The 17,123-nt window shown below is 44.0% G+C and overlaps 1 protein-coding gene across 2 annotated transcripts in view; it reads left to right on the forward strand.

The window, feature by feature from the left end:
• LOC124789971 (receptor-type tyrosine-protein phosphatase N2) overlaps nucleotides 1-17,123 on the forward strand; it is a 444,282-nt gene that overhangs the window by 175,744 nt on the left and 251,415 nt on the right. The window lies entirely within an intron of this gene.

Raw genomic sequence — 17,123 nt, forward strand, 5'->3', positions numbered from 1 at the left:
TACTCCAGTCTGATCATTCACGTAGATACTACAGTTAGCAAACTTTGTCGTCCAGAGTTAAACGATTCCATACGTCCACTGTTGAAAAGATGACGTGTGTTGTGGCGATCAAAGAACCGCCTCCACCATTACGTAAACGCTCCATACATCACAGAAATGAGCCAAAAACAAAATGATAGTTTTTCAACCATCTTAATTCACCTGGCACTCTGTTATTCGTTGGTGACACGCATAATGAAAAGAGTTCTAAAATGGCTGCATTTACAGATCATAGATAAGGTGAAACAAATATAGCATAATTTCTGACGACGTGAAAAGCTTTTTACATCAGTGGGGTGAACACTTAGTGCGTTAGGACCGATGGAAACGATTCTGCAGGAAAGAACTTTATAAATGTTGCAAGAAGTTGCGTGAAGTATAACATGTATAAATGAGTAACTGTCGTTGCTTTTCGGTCACCCACAAACACTACGATTATCATTGCCGCTACTGGATTATTTCTATCAAGTGTTCAGTATAGGTATCTCAAAATGCCCCCAAGTTGTCCTATTTGTACCAGATGCAATTAAGTTTCCTGAAGAGTTCTGGAGATTATCCGTGCACCTCATAAGTAATATCAGATCTTCTCACAATTTGATGGTTCTCTCACTTTCCGTGTCTGCCAATAGTTTCCCTTACCATGAATCCAGACCTTACTAATTCGTACGCGGTTATTCCACGATTCCTCTTAGCTTCTTGGGCGACTTATTATATAGTGCTGCTGAAAATTTAGATTACTTTCTAATTTCTTACCCCATGTCTGCAATTCTGATTTAATTAAAAGCCCAATGTGATTTTAATTTTTAGATCAGTTAATTTGTGTAGAGCGTATTTACGCTTAGAAGGTTTAACTGTCCATTCATCTAGGTGCCAAGCTACTAACTACAAACAAATTAAAACATATAGCAGTGTGCTTACGAGTCTGAAAGATAGGTGAGAGGATTGTGATACAAAATACTGGTTTCGGGCAATGAAACTTTAAAATTGGTCGTATACGTGTATTGATCTATTGCAGATAAGTGTAACCCACACGAAGAACTTAGTGCGAAGGGGGTTCAATAAGCAATGCAACACTTTTTTTTCTGAAAGCAGGTTGGTTTTGTTCGGATTTCCAATAGGCCATATTGTCCCTCCCCCCCCCCCCCCCCCCCCACTCTTTTGGCTACAAAAACCTATTTTTCACGTAATCTCTGTTCAATACGACGGCCGTTCGCCGCTTTACTGGGAGAGCCTGTATGCGCTCATGGTACCACTCCAATGAGCCAAAGTGTTGCTGAATCAATAACCTTCCCATCACCCACTTCCTGCGTCCCGCGGAGTGCATCCTCCATTGGGGCAAACAGGTGGAAGTTGGAAGGTGCAAATGCGGGCTGTAGGGTGGATGAGGAAGAACATTCCAATGAAGTTTTGTGAGCTGCTCTCGGGTGCGCAGACTTGCGTTGTCATGGAGAAGGAGGTGTTTGTCTACATTTTTGTGGCGACGATTATGCTGAAGGCGTTTCTTCAGTTTTCTAAGTTTAGCACAGTACAGTTCAGAGTGGATCGTCGCACTCTGACGGCGGACATCAAACAGAATAACCCCTTCAGAGTTCCAGAATACCGTCGCCATGATTTTACCGGCTGTGTGTGCGGCTTTGGTGTAGTTGTTCTGCACTGCCCCTGATCTTCGCTACACATGTTTGTTTCCTGCGTCGGGCTAGGATTTAACAGCCAGAAGTCTGCCAAGTCATCTGCCGACTGACAGCCACAGGGAAGCATCTAGTGAGACCTCACCTTAGCAGAATGGCCTCCTACAGTTGTGAGTTCAGTCGAATACAGTGTCCACATCTGTTTGTGGAATCATATCGCATGGAAATAGAATCATCCACAGATTAAATCAGTTCACTCTTATGTCTGCCAACACATAAAAACAGTTTTGGCGCTGCAGCTCAGAATTGCTACAATTTCAACATAGCGTCTGCACTTCTTCGTGGGGGAATGATGTCGAAATACGGCAAAATTTTAGAAACAGAATGCGACGCAACAAGTGGAGACTCAGGGACACCTTCAACGGCACAGTCTTTATTGTCATCCTTCTTTATCTCATTTTCGAGGTTTTCGTTTGTTACTCTAGCTCACACAGAAATATACTGGAAGTATCTTCATCATCTAATCGCCCACAAAGGGAACAGGATGGATGATATGCAACACTGGTGCATACATGCCGTTTCTCATAAAATGTATGATTTATGGTCCGCTTCTTCAAAATACCGGAAATGAAAGACGATTACTTAGCTGCATGTGGGACGAGAAACTGTGCAGTGTGATATTTGCACTCTGACAGACACCATTTTTCAGAGCGATCATGGTATCACTAAAATTTTCAGTCGGTGTTTATTTGCTTTTTGACACCACTTTACTGGGATTTTAGTTAAAGTTGTTTTCCTCTGTTTAACATCTGGCCTCTTGCTCCATAAGACATTGACAGAGGCTGCTGAGAGGTGGTTCGCTTATCGTCGTTAACTAATTCAAAAAGCGAAATCTTGGGACGGTCCGATGATGCAGATAGCCGAAACATCATTTCGTTTATTTGTAATCGCACAACGGCTTTCGTGTACTCATTCAACAGACTCGAGGAAACCAAAGGTCTCTTCACTTCTATTTATCAAATGATTCAAATGGCTCTGAGCACTATGGGACTTAACTTCTAAGGTCATCAGTCTATTTATCACTACGCTAGAATTTGCAGGATGACAACAGTAGAAACAACTTGAGAAAACTTCAACAAAAACAAGAAAGGCTTGAACTAAGCAAGTATTAAATAAAGCAAAAAAAGCGTTAACTCATCCGTCGAAATAGTGCCAACTTCGCCGTGGCTCGGCTACGTTCGACAACGTTGCGTTGAGAAACAGAAGTACGACTGTTGCGCGATTACCAGTAAACAAACTGTCTTTCCGGCTGTCTATACGAATGAAACGTTCCAGTTTTTCGCCTTTTGTAGCAGTAGTCGACGGCGTATCAAACCAGTTGGTACCGCAACCTTTCACCGCGTCTCATTCAGCATGAGATTAGAATGCGGCGTACCTTTTGACCATAGTTAACACTCCAAAACCGAGATTTTACAAACGAAATAAACGCAAGTAGATCGCTGTTGGTGGAAAACGGTGCAAAGTGACCGCACTATGCAATGAGCAACGACTCGTCCCCTCCGCAGCTCGAACCAGATGTAACTGGCTGGAGTTCTACGGATGAAAAAATGTTCATCCCCAGAATTTTATTTCTATGGACCACACAAATAAATAAGCGGTACCGCAGCTCGACATGTGTGAGCAGCCCATAGTGGCTTGCCTTCTACGTCTTCTATTTTAAAATTTCGTGACTAAAGCTTTATCGCTTGATATTTATTTTATACGTGACACGCCAGTTTAAATGTCTTATGTCTCATGAAGGTACTCTTAGCAGTGGTGGAAACCTAGGTCAAAAAGCTTCATTTTTGCGACCGAGGGCTGTATTTGCTTTAATTTTACTTTGCAACGCTCGCTGACAACGCAGCACTTTAAGCACACGTTATGTTACTCAGACTCTCACAGCTTACGTGTCAACGTAGCGTTTCAAAGTATTTGCAACTACGTCTAGGGGTGATAGATCACGCCATCGCCCTAAGACGACTTCACCGAACTAGAAGGTGTGCTGCAGCTCCATACTTCCTGCCCCAGTAAACTGATAGAGTAATTATCAACATGAAACGTTAAGATTGAGTGTCTCTAAGTGGAGAGAGATATTTTAAAAGCTCGGTCTACCCTCTTGTATGCGGAGCAGATTCCTGCCTTCCTGCATACGAAAGTCGCGGAATGCCTACTCCCTGCCTCGTCTCTGGGGCATCTTCAGTTGTAAAAGATTTATCGCGTCGCTGGGAAGCTTCAGCAAAAAAATTTTCTCTAACAAAAGTTGTTCTCCATGGCGTGATCTATCACTCCAAGGCGTCTGTCGCGAACACTATGAAATACCCTGTACATTCGAGCAGCTTCTTGTTTTGTCTCACGGTGGTTTTTGGCCTGTGTTCTCAAATCACCACAATGACAACGAAAAAGGTAAAATCAATGTGGCCTTTAGAAAACGGCATGTTTGACTCCATTTCCTCCTCGTTTTAAATGAAACGCACGTGAAACACAAAAGACGAGCCTGCAGACTGGATTATAAGATTTTACACGCAGTGACTCGCATGTGAATGTCACGGCTTGAGTTTATTCCCTCGTTTGGTTACAGACAAGTGCGCAGCCTACACGAACAGAAGCATTGTCTAGCGTAGAAGTACCTTGCTGACTAGCGATTCCACGGTGCTCCGGATATTCGCTGCTCGTTCCACGGTTGTATACTCTGACGTTAAGGCTGAGAAAAGCTGGAATTGCGACGTAAACGTGCGAATCCCGCGCCTAACGAGCTATAAAACGTTACAATAACCGTAACCCCGACCCTAGTGCTTTACCTTTTCACTAGAGCTCCCCGTTTTCTGTTTAGGGTTTAACGTCCCGATGACAGTCCAGTTACTTGAATGGATCACTCGTTATAAGATGAACTTAAAAAAAAAAAAAAAAAAAAACAAGAGAAATATAGTGGAATTAATTCATGTGATTCTGAGACAAATACATTCGGAAATGAATTTTGTTACTTGGGGAGCAAATTAATTGTGATGGTAATTGTAGAGAGGATATAAAATGCAGACCTGCGATAGCAAGGAAAGCTGATCAGGAAAAGAAAAATGATAATACCTAATATAAGTCTGGAGTGTAACATCACACGCAAGAGAAACGTGGGTGGTGAACGGAACAGAGAAGAAGAACATAGGCTTTTGAAATCATGAAGATTAGATGGATTGATCGGATGAGTTTTAAAGAGGTACTGAATAAAATCGGAAAGAAAATAAATTTATGGTACAATTTGACTAAAATAAAAGAATGCGTTGATAGTACACATTATGAGGTATCAAAGAGTCGTGAGCTGGTTACGGAGGGAAAATTGGACAGTAAAAACTATAGAGGGAGAGGGAACAAGGCAAGCAGGTCAGGTCAAGTGAATACTTTATTGCAATAGTATGCACGAGACTTCCACGGAGTGGACTAGCGTGGAGAGCTACATCGAACCAGTCCTGGGAATTTCGTGTCTTCTGAACGTTCACCGCCCAGTATATAGTACCATCGAATCTCTTCAGTTCTGGATAGCGGTTCAGCAGTCATGTAGCAAAATGATTCTTCCGCGCTTTCGGAACTCGCACATGCGCGGATGCCTTGCGAAAACAACAACCATACGCTTCTTTACACTCACTGATCTCATTCTGTCGCTACACTTCCGGCGCGCTACTCACAGACCATTTTGTGCATTAATGGAATTTTCAACTAAATCAGCTCTTTGCACGTTAAATGACACTTTCTTGTAGTATTGGTATGCGAGAAGTAGTAATAATACACAGGAAGACAAGGAAAAAGAGACGCACCACGAAGGAATTCTCCGATTGGGACCGGAAATCGGTAGACATGATATACCGGGTGATCAAAAAGTCAGTATAAATTTGAAAACTGAATAAATCACGGAATAATGTAGATAGAGAGGTACAAATTGACACACATGCTTGGAATGACATGGGGTTTTATTAGAACCAAAAAAAATACAAAAGTTCACAAAATGTCCTACAGATGGCGCTTCATCTGATCAGAATAGCAATAATTAGCATAACAAAGTAAGACAAACCAAAGATGTTGTTCTTTACAGGAAATGCTCAATATGTCCACCATCATTCCTCAACAATAGCTGTAGTCGAGGAGTAATGTTGTGAACAGCACTGTAAAGCAAGTCCGAAGTTATGGTGAGGCATTGGCGTCGGACGTTGTCTTTCAGCATCCCTAGAGATGTCGGTCGATCACGATACACTTGCGACTTCAGGTAACCCCAAAGCCAATAATCGCACGGACTGAGATCTGGGGACCTGGGAGGCCAAGCATGACGAAAGTGGCGGCTGAGCACACGATCATCACCAAACGACGCGCGCAAGAGATCTTTCACGCGTCTAGCAATATGGGGTGGAGCGCCATCCTGCATAAACATGGTACGTTCCAGCAGGTGTTTATCAGCCAGGCTGGGGATGATACGATTCTGTAACATATCGGCGTACCTCTCACCCGTCACGATAGCACTTACAAACCAGAATCACGCATTTCCTCGAAGAAAAAAGGGTCGATAACGGTAGATGTGGTAAATCCAACCCATACCGTGACTTTCTCGTCCTGCAATGCAGTTTCCACGACAGTTCTAGGATTTTCGGTAGCACCGCAAATTGCCTCCGCTTCACTAAATCGCCAGGTAACAGTTCATGATGCCGATGGGTTTTGTACGGATAGCATCGGAGGGTACGCCTAAGTGCCAATCAAACAGTAGTGTATGGAATGCCGGTGCGACGTGCGACTGCACGAGCGCAGACTTCCCCGTGCATAGACGAACCCGCTACAGTCTCCATTTCTTTCTGAACTGTCTCAGCAGCATTACGCCTTGTGCCCGGTCGGCCACTACGGGTTTTATCTTTTAAACAACCCGTGGCTTCGAACTTCGAAATCATTCTAGCCACAGCTGCATTTGTCAATGGACCTTTACCCGTTCGAATCCCCTTCCTATGGCGATAGGATCGTAACGCTGAACTAGCACATTCCCCATTCTGATAATACAGCTTCACTGAAAGCGCCTTTTCAGGCGACGTCAACATGCTGCGACTGCTGGCGCATCTGATTCTCTCTCTCATTACAGCTCCTTTTATACACGATTGTCATGCGCACTCACTGACGTTTTCCTGTCCAGCGCCATCTGTCGGACATTTTGTGAACTTTTTTTTTTGTTCTAATAAAACCCCATGTCATTTCAAGCATGTGTGTCAATTTTTACCCCTCTATCTACGCTATTCCGTGGTTTATAAGTTTTCAAATTTATACTGACTTTTTGATCACCCGGTACATGTGCAGGCAAACTAATGGTTCCAACTTCAGAAAAATTGGATGATTTATTCAAGAGAAAGAGTTTCGCAAACTGAATACGTTAATAACGCGCTGGTCCACCTCTGACCCTGATACACGCAGTTATACGGTTTGGCATTGATTGATAGATTTGTTGGATGCCCTCCTGAGATTCTGTCCAATTGGTGCGTTAGATCGTCAAAGTCCCGAGCTGCTCTGATGGCCTTTCCCATTATGCTCCACACTTTCTCAATTGGGGAGAGATCCGGCGACCTTACTGCCCAAGGTAGGTTTTCACAAGCAGTAAATTCTCCCACCGAGTGAGGGCGGGCGTTGTCTTGCTGAAGTATGAGCTCAGGAGGGCCTGCCATGAAGGGCAACAAAAGAGGGCTTAGAATATCGTCGACGTACTGCTGTGCTGTAAGGGTACCGCGGATGGCAACCAAAAGGATCCTGTTATGGAAAGGAATGGCGGTCGTATGGCGGGTGTCTGATATCACATCGCAGTCCTTGACGTCTCCAAACACGCCACCGGCCTGGCGTCTCATTGAATTATCTTCAATGATGAGTCTCGCTTCGAACTGAGCCCCGATGATGAGCGAAGACGTGTCTGGGGATATCCCGGACGGCGGTAGGATAGCAAACTAGCTGTCATCCGCCTTACGGCCCGACAGTGAGTGTGTGCCATGTGTTTTCATAGCAGAACCCCTGTGGTTGTCATACGCGTCACCATTACAGCTCAGCTGTACATCGACGATATTCTGTGACCCGTTTTGTTGTCCTTCGTGGCACGCTATCCTGGGCTTACATTTCAGCAACATAATGCCCACTCGCAGATAGCGGGAGGTCGCTGGATCTCTCCCCGATTGAGAACGTTTGGATGATTATGAGCAGAGCCCGCCAATCATCTGGGGATTTTGACGATCTAACCCGCCAATTGTGCAGAATTTGGCACGATATCCCTCAGGAGTATGTTCAACAACTCTATCAGTCAATTCCAAGCCGAATAACCGCTTGCATAACGATCAGAGGTGGACCAACGCCATATTGACGTGCTAGACTTGTGAAACTCATTCTCTTGAATAAATGGAGCTCTGGTTAGAGAATTTCAAAAAATCATGACCAACCCTCAATTACAAATCCATGAAGATACTCACGACATCCAAGGAAACCGACTCCGGTCTAGGCATCCTCCACTAAAGACCGCACAGGCGCTGCACCAAACCAACTTTAAAATAAATGACCGATGGAAAGAGGAATGGGAGAGCAGAACAGCAGTAAACTGCCACAGTATGCCATGCATCTTTTGAAAACCAAAAGGATTTGATTGCCCTCGCAAAGTTTGGTCAACTCTTAATCGCATCAGAACCAACTGTGGGAGATGCGCCGACTCCTTACATAGATGGGGTAAACTTCCTTCGGCCGCTTGCGACTGTGGCGCTGAGAGACAGACGGTCAAACACATCGTGCAGGAATGCCCACTAAGGGCATATGAGGGTGACCCACAGAATTTCCTAATGGCGACCCAAGAGGCAATCGACTATATATTATCGAAGCTGGACGTTTGTTTGTGATTGCTCTTCTGTGAGTGTAAATTTACAATTGGTGGTGTCCTTATATACAAACTGTTATTTATTGTTCTGTTTATACATATGTGATTTTTTTTAAATCGTGTTGTTTCTGTAATTTTTACTGTGATGTTATGAGCCATACGCTAAATAAATAAATAAAATCTTGAATAAATCATCCAATTTTTCGGAAATTGTAAAAGTATGTTTGTCTTTACGTCTCCCACCACTTTCCGTCCCATTCGAACAATTCCTTCGTGCTGCGTCGCTCTACTTCGTATTAGAGCGTATTTTAAGTCTCACCTCAAAAAAATTGCATTGATTTTTTGTTCGCTCGTAGATACGTTGTAGTGCTAGTATACATCGCGGTACCCGCGCCACAATAGCGTTAAACGCCGCAAGAGCAGCCGAAACAAAATAGCGTAGTTATAAAGTGGAGTACAGAGCGGTACTTCGTTTTCTGCAGCGGAAAATATAGTGCACCTGTGTCAGGCCAATCTATATGACTTCCTTAGCAGCCAGGAGTAGCTTGGCACAGATGCAACGTTCCCGCTACCGCCTAAATCGAACTACCATGCGATACACAATTTTATGAATGGTTTGCGTCATTTTTTATCGGTTGCTCTAGCGGCCCAATACAGTACTGTGACGCTGGTGTGCGAGGACTGCAGATATGTATCTCCATCCAAATAAAAAGTTAATAACTAAACTTTATTTTTTCAAGCTGATGAACAAGACTTTCTGACTACTTATCGTATTTCACTCGAGTGTACTGAGCAGCTCTGAAACGCTCTCGTACTAGCCACACAGTACCGACACAAGTAGAACAGAAAAAAATCTGTAAAAGTATTATTTAAGTCGAAGGAGCGTTTATAATGATGCGGAACATCCCCAAAATTAAATTTTCACCAGCACCGAACCATTGAAACTTACAGTACAAAAATGAACGGTCTGAATGGCGCTTTGAAATCCCTTTAAAGGAGCTTCGCTTTCATTACAGAACAGGCTGTACACTGTCAGGCTTTCGCGTTCATAGAATGGCTACTGTAACTGTGTGTGTGTGTTTGTGTGTATGTGTGCGTGGTGTTTGGTGTGTGGGCGTAGAAGCGCGCACTGCTGTCGAAATTGGCTGGTGTGTGGCGACGAGTGGCGATTCATCGCACTCCGCTGCGCCGTGCGCCGCAGCTTCGCTTATTCCGTGACATTCAGGAGAACACAAGCGCGCTCATGTGTAGTCAAATGAAAGCGGCCACCGAAAGCAGCGCCGGCTGCCTGAAGAGCACGGGTGTTTCGATCTGTGATCCGTTATATCGTGTAGCACTGACGTTCGTTGCTACTGCTGCATGAGCGAAACTCGGAAGCATCCGCAATTACGGTTCTCGTTTAACAAATGCTGTTTTCTTCGCAAGTAATAAACTGTCGTTCATAAACCTTTACAATTCTTAGATCGATCAAACACTATACATTCTGAATGTAGTGTCCCACATCGTTATGACTATTATTTCTTTGCAGAGATGTATCATTAGGGCGCGAATATTTACACACACACACACACACACACACACACACACAAGTCCGCTGCCATAATATCTCTGCTAAAAGAGAACATTGGTTGCTCTGGAGGTTTTGTAGAGGGTGCAGAATCAATACCAGGCGATTATGTGACCCTCCAATGCACTCACATTGGCAGTGATTTGTATGTACCATTTGGTTGTATGGAATGAGCGGAGTAAAATGGCTCGACATAGAGACATGGCAGAACGGTGTTATCGTGATTGTGCGTACCCACACCCAATTTGCTGGTGAATCAACGCGAACTGTCCAACGTTCCAATAAGGAATGATGTAATCCTCCAGCCATGAAACACGCCGTAAGAAGAGTGAACGTAAAAATGTGCTGACCGACAGCGACCGGAGACGGCTGTCACACCTTGTCAATGACAGCCGGTCTCAAATTTGACCGGAATTACTACTGTGATTGAATGCAGGTCCAGCCCAACCAGTTTCCGTGCGAACGTTGAGCCGGAAACTGAATGAAGTGCACATTTGGAGTCTGGTACTTCGCAGTAGGTCATTCCCCACAGTGGCAAGTAAATCCGCATGTCATCAGTGGACGAAAGAATACAGTGGAGAGCAGCTGGACTGGAGGCGCGTAGTGCTGTCTGAGGAGTCACAGTTTTTTCGTCTTTTGCTAATGATGCAAGGCGCCAAGGACACCGGCGGCTCAATGAGGGGTTTAACCTCCAGCGGGTGGAGGTTGTGTTTCAGGTCAGAGGTGGTTCTGTGACGTATCGGAGTTCTTTTTCGTAGCATGAAATGGACCCGCTCATTTCGTGTACGAAACGGTAGTGGGTAGCCTGTAACAGAGATCTCAACCCGGCAGCTTCCGTTTTCTTGTTGTGTGATTTGTGTCCATTTCTGACCCACGTTAATGCTGGGATTGCGATGACCTTACACATCAGATGATAGGGACAGGGATAGCGATATGAAGATACACAGATGGCGGCAGTAACACTTACAGAAGGTAAAAAGAGCAGTGCATCGACACAGCTATCATTTGTACTCGGGTGATTCATGTGGAAAGGTTTCCGACGTGATTATGGCCTCATGATTGTAATTAACAGACTTTGAAGGAGGAATGCTAGTTGGATCTAGACGCTTGGGACATTCTATTTCGGAAATCGTTAGAGAATTCAGTATTCCGAGATACACAGTGTTAGGATTGCGCCGAGAATACCAAATTTCATTCATTACTTTAACGCTGGGGCCTAAATGGTTATGTTAGGCTACTTGGAGACCATTTGCAGCCATTCATGTCATGTCACCGAGCCACAATATTGTTCGTCATTGATTTAAAGAACATTCTGGACAATTCAAGCACATGATTTGGCCACCCAGGTAGCCCGATATGAATCCCATCGAACTTTTATGGCTCACTATCGAGAGTTCGTCCACAACAGCTTGCTCTGGCAATACTTTCGGAATTATGGACGACTATAGAAGCTAGATTAAGGAAAGGCAAACCTACGTTTCTAGCATTTGTAGACTTAGAGAAAGCTTTTGACAGTGTTGACTGGAATACTCCCTTTCAAATTCTAAAGGTGGCAAGGGTAAAATACAGGGAGCGGAAGGCTATTTACAATTTGTACAGAAACCAGATGGCAGTTATAAGAGTCGAGGGACATGAAATGGAAGCAGTTGTTGAGAAGGGAGTAAGACAGGGTTGTAGCCTCTCCCCGATGTTATTCAATCTGTATATTGAGCAAGCAGTAAAGGAAACAAAAGAAAAATTCGGAGTAGGTATTAAAATCCATGGAGAAGAAATAAAAACTTTGAGGTTCACCGATGACATTGTAATTCTGTCAGAGACAGCAATGGACTTGGAAGAGCAGTTGAATGGAATGGACAGTGTCTTGAAAGGAGGATATAAGATGAACATCAACAAAAGCAAAACGAGGATAATGGAATGTAGTCGAATTAAGTCGGGTCATGCTGAGGGAATTAGATTAGGAAATTAGACACTTAAAGTAGTAAAGGAGTTTTGCTATTTGGGGAGAAAAATAACTGATGATAGTCGAAGTAGAGAGGATATAAAATGTAGACTGGCAATGGCAAGGAAAGCATTTCTGAAGAAGAGAAATTTGTTAACATCGAGTATAGATTTAAGTGTCAGGAAGTCATTTCTGAAAGTATTTGTATGGAGTGTAGCCATGTATGGAAGTGAAACATGGACGATAAATAGTTTGGACAAGAAGAGAATAGAAGCTTTCGAAATGTGGTGCTACAGAAGAATGCTGAAGATTAGATGGGTAGATCACATAACTAATGAGGAGGTGTTGAGTAGGATTGGGGAGAAGAGAAGTTTGTGGCACAACTTGACCAGAAGAAGGGATCGGCTGGTAGGACATGTTCTGAGGCATCAAGGGATCACCAATTTAGTATTGGAGGGCAGCGTGGAGGGTAAAAATCTAAGAGGGAGGCCAAGAGATGAATACACTAAGCAGATTCAGAAGGATGTAGGTTGCAGTAGGTACTGGGAGATGAAGAAGCTGGCACAGGATAGAGTAGCATGGAGAGCTGCATCAAACCAGTCTCAGGACTGAAGACCACAACAACAACAACATAGACGCATCATGGTTCAATATTTCTGCCGGCCGAAGTGGCCGTGCGGTTAAAGGCGCTGCAATCTGGAACCGCAAGACCGCTACGGTCGCAGGTTCGAATCCTGCCTCGGGCATGGATGTTTGTGATGTCCTTAGGTTAGTTAGGTTTAAGTAGTTCTAAGTTCTAGGGGACTAAATACCTCAGCAGTTGAGTCCCATAGTGCTCAGCGCCATTTGAACCATTTTTTTCAATATTTCTGCAGGGGACTTCCAACGACTTATTACGTCCATGACACGTCGTGATGATACATTACGCCGGCAAAAGGAGCTCCTACACGGTATTATGAGGTATCCCATGACTTTTGTCATCTCAGCATAAACTTTATGTCGATTTCCGGATTTTCCCTTTTTACCACTCTTTAAACGTGGAACTAAAATTTATAAGCACAAGCTCAGCTGCATAACATTAGCCAATAATTGGCAACCAATGCTGTACAATCGCAATAAAGTCGTGAGATGTTCAATTGACTCTTTTATTAGGACATGTTACGCGTTTCGTGATTACACTCATCTTCAGACATCACAAACTTCAACTCCTTCCTAACCAACCAGGCGTATGCTTCAAGACTGCTTGTGCCGCAGTCATATGTTTTCGACACTTTCTTTGAGTTGTCATGGCTGTACGCCTGGTTGGTTAGGAAGGATTTGAAGTTTGTGATGTCTGAAGATGGGTGTAATCCCGAAACGCGTAACATGTTCTAATAAAAGAGTCAATTGAACATCTAACGGCTTTATTGCGATTGTACAGCATTGGTTGCCAATTATTAACCTCAGACGGGATTTTAAGTCCTGTATATCTAACATTAGCGAAACAGGGCATTCTGAGCAGTTTATTTTCACCCAGTAATAAAGCTCTATACAGCGTGCGCACCGCTCTCAGCTCCCTATCCCTGTGCCCACCCAACTACATAATTACGGAAAACGCGATTTTCCGGTCCGCAGTCTTCGCCTTCTACTTTCGCCAACCAGCGTTAAAGCTACCTTCCGACCTACGCTTCGATCTTGCTAGAAATACTGTCCGCATACCTCTCACAGCCTCACAGTTAAGTCAAATAAAGCCCATATGCAATCCATGACGACAAACCAAATTTCCAATTAAATTAGTTTCTTGGTCACACACTACAGCGTCCTCTGTTTCGTTCCAGTCTCTAGAATAAATTGTTTTACTAACACATATCGAAATTGCATGACTTATTGTGCCGCCAACAACTGCTATGATTTCGTTTCTGATAATGTCCTGTTCCGATTGAAACTGGTTGCAAAATAAAATGACCTGCCGTAATCGCTGTTGATAGTTCAGTATGACTTCCAGTAAACAATAACTAAGCTGTGGGACATCAACTACTGAAAACATTTTACCTGTCCAAACGCCCTTTCCAGATTGAAATCATTTCAAAATGTTCTTTTGTGAAACATATCGGGTGGTGCATGAAATGTGTTACCAATTGTTTCTTTCACAATTTACGACGCACATTAGATATCCCGCTGGGATCTCTACAGCAGTACCAGCAGAGCTTGGAAAAAGAAATGAGTTACGAAATGACGTGTAATTCAGGATACTGCAGCTAGGAGACTAGTAAGCAGCAATAGCTTACAATGGAAGACTGACGACACAGCAACGATCGGCAATTGTGTTACTTTTTCATGAAACGAAAAGCCTTGTTGTGACTCTGAGGCGTTTTCGACAACAGTTTAACACACAATGGGTCCCTTGAAAGAAGACCATCCACAGGCTGTACGATAAATTTGTACAGGAAGGAACAGTATTGAAAGCGAAGCGACCTCGGCCTAAACCTGTTTGTTCGCCGAAGAATACTGAAGCGGTACTAGTTGCTGTACAGAGAAGTCCCGGGAAATCGTGTAGAAAGGCAGCAGTGCAACTGGGAATATCCAGACGCTCCATTCAACGCATTCTTAAAAGTGACCTCCATATGTACCCATGCAAGATGACCTGTGCACAGAAGCTCACTGAAGAACACAAGCAGCAGAGACTACTGTTTGCTCAGTGGGCGGAGGATAGGGAAGAAACTCTCAACAACGTTTGGTTTTCAGACGAGGCGCATTTTCATTTAGACGGTGTGGTTAACAAACAAAATGTACACTTTTGGGCCACTGAAAACCCACAAGTGCTTGATGAACAACATTATGCTCCGAGGATTACAGCGTGGGCGGCAATTTCCAGTCACGGACTTATTGGACCCTTTTTCTTTGAAGAAACTGTGAACTTCGAGTGTTATTTGAGCATGCTTCGCAATAGCTTCATTCCACAGCTTCTTGCTACTGCCTTGCCCTTCAACACGCAGTGGTTCATGCGAGATGGAGAAAGGCCACATACTGCAAACACTGTGTTGGAGTTTGGAGTTTTTAGACGAGCATTTCGACATGCGGATCATCTCACTCAGGTTTCCAGGTGGCTTCAATGACGGACAAAATTGGCCCCCCAATAGTCCACACCTCAATCCTTGTGACTTTTTTCTTTCGGGGTACCTAAAGGAAAAAAAATTTCAAAAACGTCCACGTGATTTAAGGCAGCTCAGAAGACTTATTCTTCAAGCTTGCAGTGAAATTACGGAAGACATGTGCCGTAGGGTAATTACTAACTTCAGTGTTCGTTTGAAGGAAGTTAGGAAACGAAATGGTGGACATATTGAGCATGTTCTGAGTTAGAACAAATCTCCATAGACTGCTCTTCATTGTAGTATATATTCCTTTCAGATTGTATTGACAATAAAGTTTAAATTTTAAAAAAATGGTAACACATTTCGTGCGCTTCCCTGTATAATTAAGTAGCTATTTTTCCTTTATTGTCTTTCAATGACCCATCTGGGGCGGGCTGGCAGAAGCATATGCGCTGCTCTTCAGCCGAAAGACAGTAATTATGCAAAGAAGACATTTAAAATAACAGAATGGAGAAAATATGGCGTACTTAGATATAAAAAATGGGGAACAGTACGGAAGAGAACAGACAAAAAGGGGGGGGGGGGCGACTGTAAAATGGAGATAAAAACAGTAATAAAGTAGTGCACACAAAAAGCCACACACTGGGACAATTAAAAAACACGAAGCGAAGTATGACCGGAGCATAAGAGTATCGACGAACGGCGTAGCACATAACAATCACTGATTGTAACACTATGTACAAGACAAGCACACAATTAAAATCACAGCTCTTGGCACACGGGAGAACACCACCAAACACAAGACTGATGTAGCACACTGGTTACGATGAGCATACTGAGGGATCTTCCAGGGGCACAGAGGAAGGAGGTCGGAAGAAGGGAGGGAGGGGTGGAGAGGGGGGAGAAGGGAAGGTTAGGTTAGGTTAGGTTAGGTTAGGTTAGCGGAAGAAGGGTGGGAGGGGCGGAGAGGGGGGAGAAGGGAAGAAGGGAGGTTGGGGAGGAGAGGTTGGGAGACGGGCGGGGGGCGCTCCGAAGAGGGCGAGGGAGGGATTTAAGTAGCATTCTGAATCCGATTTATTTAGCATTACACTGGATGTGCGTGCGAGAGGGTTGCCGAAAGTGTTTCCTTTGTAACGAGCCGATAAAGGAGGGTAGATGTTTGACCAGTCCAGCACGACTGAGATTGGTTGCACGGCTGAAAGTGAGCTATTCGGAACGCAATTTTTTTTTAATTTAACTACTTCCTGCTGAATTTTCTTCATATGCAACATACAACTTACCCAGTTAAATAGTGTCTTATATTTAACAACGTAAAAACAGATTATGGTTTTTGTATTTGTGTCCTGGTTTTTCAAATGAAAAGTGAAATACCTTGTAGCCTAAATCATACATGGTGCTGTCGCATTAATGTGGCCACCGCCTATGTTTGACACCAACCTGCAATAATCACTCACGGATGTCAGGTGGCACCACTAGCAGCGGTGGGTATATAAGGAGTGCAGTCGTTGTAATATGGAAACTTCCAAAAGGATGTGATCGCTGGCTTTCGGGTGAAGGATTTCCGAAACGACTGCGTACGTAAACGGCTCGCTTGCCACCGTTGTTAAATTAGACTGTGAAACTTTCTGGCACATTAAAACAGTTTGCCGGACCGAGACTCGAACTTGGGACCTTTACCTTTCGCGGTCATGTGCTCCACCATCTGAGCTACCCAAGCACGACTCAAGATCAGTCCTCACAGCTTCAATTCTGCAGGTACCTCGTCTCCTACCTTCCAAACTTCACACAAACTCTTCTGCTAACCTTCCAGAACTAGCACTCCTGGAAGAAAGAATATTGCGGAGGCATGGCTTAGCTACAGCCTGGGGGATGTTTTAATCTGCCAGAAAGTTTCGTATCCGCGCACACTCCGCTGCAGAGTGAAAATATCATTCTGGAAACATCCCCCCAGGCTGTGGCTAAGCCATGTCTCCGCAATACC

This window comes from Schistocerca piceifrons, chromosome 3, assembly GCF_021461385.2.
Source record: "Schistocerca piceifrons isolate TAMUIC-IGC-003096 chromosome 3, iqSchPice1.1, whole genome shotgun sequence".
NCBI lineage: Eukaryota > Metazoa > Arthropoda > Insecta > Orthoptera > Acrididae > Schistocerca > Schistocerca piceifrons.